At 45.5% G+C, this 8,550-nt stretch overlaps 1 non-coding gene across 1 annotated transcript; it reads right to left on the bottom strand.

The window, feature by feature from the left end:
- Positions 1-7,421: 7,421 nt before the first annotated feature.
- On the bottom strand, positions 7,422-7,493 carry TRNAL-CAA (transfer RNA leucine (anticodon CAA)). The gene has a single exon. It is a non-coding gene; the product is annotated as a tRNA-Leu (tRNA).
- Between the last annotated feature and the right edge of the window lie 1,057 nt (positions 7,494-8,550).

The raw sequence follows: 8,550 nt of genomic DNA, 5'->3' as shown, positions 1-8,550 counted from the left end.
TTGACGGATGCCCTGTTTAACAAGTTTTATTTATAAAAAATAAAAATCCTCGGCAAACAAGTTAACCGTCTTAGCTAGCAGAGCGTGGTTTCGATCCACGAACCTCTGGGTTATGGGCCGAGCACGCTCCCACTGTGCCACTCTGCTTAACGGATGCCCTGTTTAACAAGTTTCATTTATAAAAAATAAAAATTTCTCGGCAAACAAGTTAACCGTCTTAGCTAGCAGAGCGTGGTTTCGATCCACGGACCTCTGGGTTATGGGCCCAGCACGCTCCCACTGCGCCACTCTGCTTGACGGATGCCCTGTTTAACAAGTTTCATTTATAAAAAATAAAAAATCCTCGGCAAACAAGTTAACCGTCTTAGCTAGCAGAGCGTGGTTTCGATCCACGGACCTCTGGGTTATGGGCCCAGCACGCTCCCACTGCGCCACTCTGCTTGACGGATGCCCTGCTTAACAAGTTTCATTTATAAAAAATAAAAAATCCTTGGCAAACAGGTTAACGGCTTAGCTAGCAGAGCGTGGTTTCGATCTACGGACCTCTGGGTTATGGGCCCAGCACGCTCCCACTGCGACACTCTGCTTGACGGATGCCCTGTTTAACAAGTTTCATTTATAAAAAATATAAAATCCTCGGCAAACAAGTTAACGGTCTTAGCTAGCAGAGCGTGGTTTCGATCCACGGACCTCTGGGTTATGGGCCCAGCACGCTCCCACTGCGCCACTCTGCTTGACGGATGATCTGTTTAACAAGTTTAATTTATAAAAAATAAAAAATCCTCGGCAAACAAGTTAACGGTCTTAGCTAGCAGAGCGTGGTTTCGATCCACGGACCTCTGGGTTATGGGCCCAGCACGCTCCCACTGCGCCACTCTGCTTGACGGATACCATGTTTAACAAGTTTCATTAATAAAAAATAAAAAATCCTCGGCAAACAAGTTAACCGTCTTAGCTAGCAGAGCGTGGTTTCGATCCACGGACCTCTGGGTTATGGGCCCAGCACGCTCTTTTTTTTTTTTTAATTATATCATTAAAAAAATACACGACGCGTGTATGGTACAAAAAGCGAAATGCAACAAGATAATAGAACAAGAAAAAAATACGAAGTAACATTTGAAAAATCGGTCGCGAAAAAGAACATCGATAAAGAAAGAACAACGAGTAGATAATATTGATTAAACAATAGTGAGAAATAAAAAAATTAAGCAACGTATCAAACACTATTAGGCAGTACATGTTGTAGAAAGAATTCATGAACAAAAATAGGCTAAATTAGATATTAAACAGCAGTAAAGACGATTAAGAAGAAATAAATTAACGAAAAAAAAAACTCCTTATTGAACATGAGAAGCAAAGGCTTAGAACCGACAGAACACAGAAAAAGCCGCAAAACATTAAGAAAATCCAACATCATTAATTTGTAACTTATACTTTGAAACCGTAATCATCCGGGATCACAAAGTCCTTATACAGAGGACTGGTAACAGGCTGACCCTGATACCGACACGCCCGAGCAAAAAATTCCTTCTCTGAAGATGGCGGCCAAGCAACCTCCTTAGGCCACCACTCAGGCCGGCGATGACCCTTGAAAGGGTACAGACGCATAGCAACGGGAACCCTTTGAAACTTCGTAGCAGAGCCAGAAGAAGAAGACAGCTTCTGACCAACATCGCCATCGCTTGACGACAGCGAATGCTTAGCACTCCGACGCGGATCAGACTTGACACCGGCATCGACGATGGAAGATTCACCGCTAACGGCCCGGACCGGAGAACCTTGAGGAATAGCGACTGAGGCAGGATCGACGACCATCGCTTCACCGTCACCACCACCGCCAGACGCCGCTTCTAAATCACGGGATGCCATCCGGGGCCATAAAGGACACTCCCGAACAACATGTCCCTGCTTCTGGCACCAGGACCGTCTTTACGTGATTGGGGGCCCCTGGGCAAAGCGATACGCGGGGCCCCTAATAATTCCAGACAATTTCTTAAAGGCCTAGGTTTTTTTCTGCTGGTCCCCCTTTAAATTAACTTATTGGAGCACAAATAAACCGGTGGTAGGCCAACCGCTGAACATGTTGGCCTAATTTAAAGGGGGGCAGGCAGAAGAAAAACTAGGCTTTTAACCTCCAATGCAAAGTCCATCGTCGCCCTAATCTTCAAATATTGGTTCAAATAAAAAAATGCGATGGTCTACACCGTCTATATCACGAAAAGACATGTTTTAGATAGTTTAAAAATTTGTAAAATGTAAATAGACAATACTACAATTTAAAAAATGTGAAAAACAATATTTGTAAGATTCATCTTCTTCACCTTACAAAAGTTGAAAATGGGGCCCTCCAGAATCTTGGGGCCCTAGGGCAGTGCCCTATTTGCCCAATGGGAAAGACGGCACTGTCTGGCACTTAAAGCACTTGAAATCAGGACAATGGCGATAAATATGGTCAGGAGAGTAACACTTATTACATATTTTCAACTGAGAATCATGGCGGACAGCGTAAAACTTCTCTCGACCAACAGCATCGGCAACCAGTGCCGTCTTTCCCATTGGGCAAATAGGGCACTGCCCTAGGGCCCCAAGATTCTGGAGGGCCCCATTTTCAACTTTTGTAAGGTGAAGAAGATGAATCTTACAAATATTGTTTTTCACATTTTTTAAATTGTAGTATTGTCTATTTACATTTTACAAATTTTTAAACTATCTAAAACATGTCTTTTCGTGATATAGACGGTGTAGACCATCGCATTTTTTTATTTGAACCAATATTTGAAGATTAGGGCGACGATGGACTTTGCATTGGAGGTTAAAAGCCTAGTTTTTCTTCTGCCTGCCCCCCTTTAAATTAGGCCAACATGTTCAGCGGTTGGCCTACCACCGGTTTATTTGTGCTCCAATAAGTTAATTTAAAGGGGGACCAGCAGAAAAAAACCTAGGCCTTTAAGAAATTGTCTGGAATTATTAGGGGCCCCGCGTATCGCTTTGCCCAGGGGCCCCCAATCACGTAAAGACGGTCCTGTCGGCAACTCGTAAGCGATATGGTAATGATGACAGATTCTCAGGTAAGGTAACACGAACGGTACGCAGTCCGCAATAGAATGATGCCTTTTTATGCCACACAAGCGGACCCTTGATTTCACAGCCAAGCGACGTTAATTTGGATAAAACGGCTTCATCAGTCACAAACTCCGGTAAGTCCGAAAAGGCGACAGTCACAGTCTTCGCAGAAAAGCTTGAAATTTCATATATCTCACCATCAATATCCAAGCCCGAATCTATAACGCCCTCGACATCGGCCAAAGTCTTCAAGGTGAGAATGTAACCTCCCTCATCACAGACAACTAAAGCAGAAGCACAATCGAGACCAAAGTTCGCAATCACCGCCGTAGACACAACTTCAAAACTTGGTAGATTTCGTTTAAAATCAATAAAAACCGATCTCTTGAATGCGTCCATCCTGGGTAGAAACACCCAGAAGGGATTACCAAATTAATAAATTAACAACTATTGAATTAAATGCACGAATAATAACCGAAATAAAAATAAATTGGCAAAAAACCCCGCTTAGGCTTAGCGCGACGAAAACACGGAGTGCAAAATCAAACGACCTGCACTCTCCAAAAGCTCGAACGCAACTCCCCTAGCACGCTCTTACTGCGCCACTCTGCTTGACGGATGCCCTGTTTAACAAGTTTAATTTATAAAAAATAAAAATCCTCGGCAAACAAGTTAACCGTCTTAGCTAGCAGAGCGTGGTTTCGATCCACGAACCTCTGGGTTATGGGCCCAGCACGCTCCCACTGTGCCACTCTGCTTAACGGATGCCCTGTTTAACAAGTTTCATTTATAAAAAATAAAAAATTCTCGGCAAACAAGTTAACCGTCTTAGCTAGCAGAGCGTGGTTTCGATCCACGGACCTCTGGGTTATGGGCCCAGCACGCTCCCACTGCGCCACTCTGCTTGACGGATGATCTGTTTAACAAGTTTAATTTATAAAAAAAAAAAATCCTCGGCAAACAAGTTAACGGTCTTAGCTAGCAGAGCGTGGTTTCGATCCACGGACCTCTGGGTTATGGGCCCAGCACGCTCCCACTGCGCCACTCTGCTTGACGGATACCATGTTTAACAAGTTTCATTAATAAAAAATAAAAAATCCTCGGCAAACAAGTTAACCGTCTTAGCTAGCAGAGCGTGGTTTCGATCCACGGACCTCTGGGTTATGGGCCTAGCGCGCTCCCACTGCGCCACTCTGCTTGACGGATGCCCTGTTTAACAAGTTTCATTTATAAAAAATAAAAAATCCTCGGCAAACAAGTTAACCGTCTCAGCTGGCAGAGCGTGGTTTCGATCCACGGACCTCTGGGTTATGGGCCCAGCACGCTCCCACTGCGCCACTCTGCTTGACGGATGCCCTGTTTAACAAGTTTCATTTATAAAAAATAAAAAATCCTCGGAAAACAAGTTAACCGTCTTAGCTAGCAGAGCGTGGTTTCGATCCACGAACCTCTGGGTTATGGGCCCAGCACGATCCCACTGCGCCACTCTGCTTGACGGATGCCCTGTTTAACAAGTTTCATTTATAAAAAATAAAAAATCCTCGGCAAACAAGTTAACCGTCTTAGCTAGCAGAGCGTGGTTTCGATCCACGGACCTCTGGGTTATGGGCCCAGCACGCTCCCACTGCGCCACTCTGCTTGACGGATGCCCAGCTTAACAAGTTTCATTTATAAAAAATAAAAAATCCTTGGCAAAAGGGTAACGGCTTAGCTAGCAGAGCGTGGTTTCGATCTACGGACCTCTGGGTTATGGGCCCAGCACGCTCCCACTGCGCCACTCTGCTTGACGGATGCTCTGTTTAACAAGTTTCATTTATAAAAAATATAAAATCCTCGGCAAACAAGTTAACCGTCTTAGCTAGCAGAGCGTGGTTTCGATCCACGGACCTCTGGGTTATGGGCCCAGCACGCTCCCACTGCGCCACTCTGCTTAACGGTAGCCCTGTTTAACAAGTTTCATTTATAAAAAATAAAAAATTATCGGCAAACAAGTTAACGGTCTCAGCTAGCAGAGCGTGGTTTCGATCCACGGACCTCTGGGTTATGGGCCCAGCACGCTCCCACTGCGCCACTCTGCTTGACGGATGATCTGTTTAACAAGTTTAATTTATAAAAAATAAAAAATCCTCGGCAAACAAGTTAACGGTCTTAGCTAGCAGAGCGTGGTTTCGATCCACGGACCTCTGGGTTATGGGCCCAGCACGCTCCCACTGCGCCACTCTGCTTGACGGATACCATGTTTAACAAGTTTCATTAATAAAAAATAAAAAATCCTCGGCAAACAAGTTAACCGTCTTAGCTAGCAGAGCGTGGTTTCGATCCACGGACCTCTGGGTTATTGGCCTAGCACGCTCCCACTGCGCCACTCTGTTTGACGGATGCCCTCTTTAACAAGTTTCATTTATAAAAAATAAAAAATCCTCGGCAAACAAGTTAACCGTCTTAGCTAGCAGAGCGTGGTTTCGATAAACGGACCTCTGGGTTATGGGCCCAGCACGCTCCCACTGCGCCACTCTGCTTGACGGATGCCCTGTTTAACAAGTTTCATTTAGAAAAAATAAAAAATCATCGCCAAACAAGTTAACCGTCTTAGCTAGCAGAGCGTGGTTTCGATCCACGAACCTCTGGGTTATGGGCCCAGCACGCTCCCACTGTGCCACTCTGCTTAACGGATGCCCTGTTTAACAAGTTTCATTTATAAAAAATAAAAAATCATCGGCAAACAAGTTAACCGTCTTAGCTAGCAGAGCGTGGTTTCGATCCACGGACCTCTGGGTTATGGGCCCAGCACGCTCCCACTGCGCCACTCTGCTTGACGGATGCCCTGTTTAACAAGTTTCATTTATAAAAAATAAAAAATCCTCGGCAAACAAGTTAACCGTCTTAGCTAGCAGAGCGTGGTTTCGATCCACGGACCTCTGGGTTATGGGCCCAGCACGCTCCCACTGCGCCACTCTGTTTGACGGATGCCCAGTTTAACAAGTTTCATTTATAAAAAATAAAAAATCCTCGGCAAACAAGTTAACCGTCTTAGCTAGCAGAGCGTGGTTTCGATCCACGGACCTCTGGGTTATGGGCCCAGCACGCTCCCACTGTGCCACTCTGCTTGACGGATGCCCTGTTTAACAAGTTTCATTTATAAAAAATAAAAAATCCTCGGCAAACAAGTTAACCGTCTTAGCTAGCAGAGCGTGGTTTCGATCCACGGACCTCTGGGTTATGGGCCCAGCACGCTCCCACTGCGCCACTCTGCTTGACGGATGCCATTTTTAACAAGTTTCATTTATAAAAAATAAAAAATCCTTGGCAAACAAGTAAACCGTCTTAGCTAGCAGAGCGTGGTTTCGATCCACGGACCTCTGGGTTATGGGCCCAGCACGCTCCCACTGCGCCACTCTGCTTGACGGATGCCCTGTTTAACAAGTTTCATTTATAAAAAATAAAAAATTCTCGGCAAACAAGTTAACCGTCTTAGCTAGCAGAGCGTGGTTTCGATCCACGGACCTCTGGGTTATGGGCCCAGCACGCTCCCACTGCGCCACTCTGCTTGACAGATGCCCTGCTTAACAAGTTTCATTTATAAAAAATAAAAAATCCTCGGCAAACAAGTTAACCGTCTTAGCTAGCAGAGCGTGGTTTCGATCCACGGACCTCTGGGTTATGGGCCCAGCACGCTCCCACTGCGCCACTCTGTTTGACGGATGCCCAGTTTAACAAGTTTCATTTATAAAAAATAAAAAATCCTCGGCAAACAAGTTAACCGTCTTAGCTAGCAGAGCGTGGTTTCGATCCACGGACCTCTGGGTTATGGGCCCAGCACGCTCCCACTGTGCCACTCTGCTTGACGGATGCCCTGTTTAACAAGTTTCATTTATAAAAAATAAAAAATCCTCGGCAAACAAGTTAACCGTCTTAGCTAGCAGAGCGTGGTTTCGATCCACGGACCTCTGGGTTATGGGCCCAGCACGCTCCCACTACACCACTCTGCTTGACGGATGCCCTGTTTAACAAGTTTTATTTATAAAAAATAAAAAATCATCGGCAAACAAGTTAACCGTCTTAGCTAGCAGAGCGTGGTTTCGATCCACGGACCTCTGGGTTATGGGCCCAGCACGCCCCCACTGCGGCACTCTGCTTGACGGATGCCCTGGTTTACAAGTTTCATTTATAAAAAATAAAAAATCCTATGCAAACAAGTTAACCGTCTTAGCTAGCAGAGCGTGGTTTCGATCCACGAACCTTTGGGTTATGGGCCCAGCACGCTCCCGCTGCGCCACTCTGCTTAACGGATGCCCTGTTTAACAAGTTTCATTTATAAAAAATAAAAAATTCTCGGCAAACAAGTAAACCGTCTTAGCTAGCAGAGCGTGGTTTCGATCCACGGACCTCTGGGTTTTGGGCCCAGCACGCTCCCACTGCGCCACTCTGCTTGACGGATGCCCTGTTTAACAAGTTTCATTTATAAAAAATAAAAAATCCTCGGCAAACAAGTTAACCGTCTTCACTAGCAGAGCGTGGTTTCGATCCATGGACCTCTGGTTTATGGGCCCAGCACGCTCCCACTGCGCCACTCTGCTTGACGGATGCCCTGCTTAACAAGTTTCATTTATAAAAAATAAAAAATCCTCGGCAAACAAGTAAACGGTCTTAGTTAGCAAGCGTGGTTTCGATCCACGGACCTCTGGGTTATGGGCCCAGCACGCTCCCACTGCGCCACTCTGCTTGACGGATACCATGTTTAACAAGTTTCATTAATAAAAAATAAAAAATCCTCGGCAAACAAGTTAACCGTCTTAGCTAGCAGAGCGTGGTTTCGATCCACGGACCTCTGGGTTAAGGGCCTAGCACGCTCCCACTACGCCACTCTGTTTGACGGATGCCCTGTTTAACAAGTTTAATTTATAAAAAATAAAAAATCCTCGGCAAACAAGTTAACGGTCTTAGCTAGCAGAGCGTGGTTTCGATCCACGGACCTCTGGGTTATGGGCCCAGCACGCTCCCACTGCGCCACTCTGCTTGACGGATACCATGTTTAACAAGTTTCATTAATAAAAAATAAAAAATCCTCGGCAAACAAGTAAACGGTCTTAGTTAGCAAGCGTGGTTTCGATCCACGGACCTCTGGGTTATGGGCCCAGCACGCTCCCACTGTGCCACTCTGCTTAACGGATGCCCTGTTTAACAAGTTTCATTTATAAAAAATAAAAAATTCTCGGCAAACAAGTTAACCGTCTTAGCTAGCAGAGCGTGGTTTCGATCCACGGACCTCTGGGTTATGGGCCCAGCACGCTCCCACTGCGCCACTCTGCTTGACGGATGAACTGTTTAACAAGTTTAATTTATAAAAAATAAAAAATCCTCGGCAAACAAGTTAACGGTCTTAGCTAGCAGAGCGTGGTTTCGATCCACGGACCTCTGGGTTATGGGCCCAGCACGCTCCCACTGCGCCACTCTGCTTGACGGATACCATGTTTAACAAGTTTCATT

The sequence above is a fragment of the Leiobunum rupestre genome, chromosome 2 (genome assembly GCF_980474605.1).
Source record: "Leiobunum rupestre chromosome 2, qqLeiRupe1.1.hap1, whole genome shotgun sequence".
Taxonomy (NCBI): domain Eukaryota; kingdom Metazoa; phylum Arthropoda; class Arachnida; order Opiliones; family Sclerosomatidae; genus Leiobunum; species Leiobunum rupestre.
The sequence above is the reverse complement of the archived record's forward strand: the minus strand, read 5'-3'. Positions and strand labels throughout refer to the sequence as shown.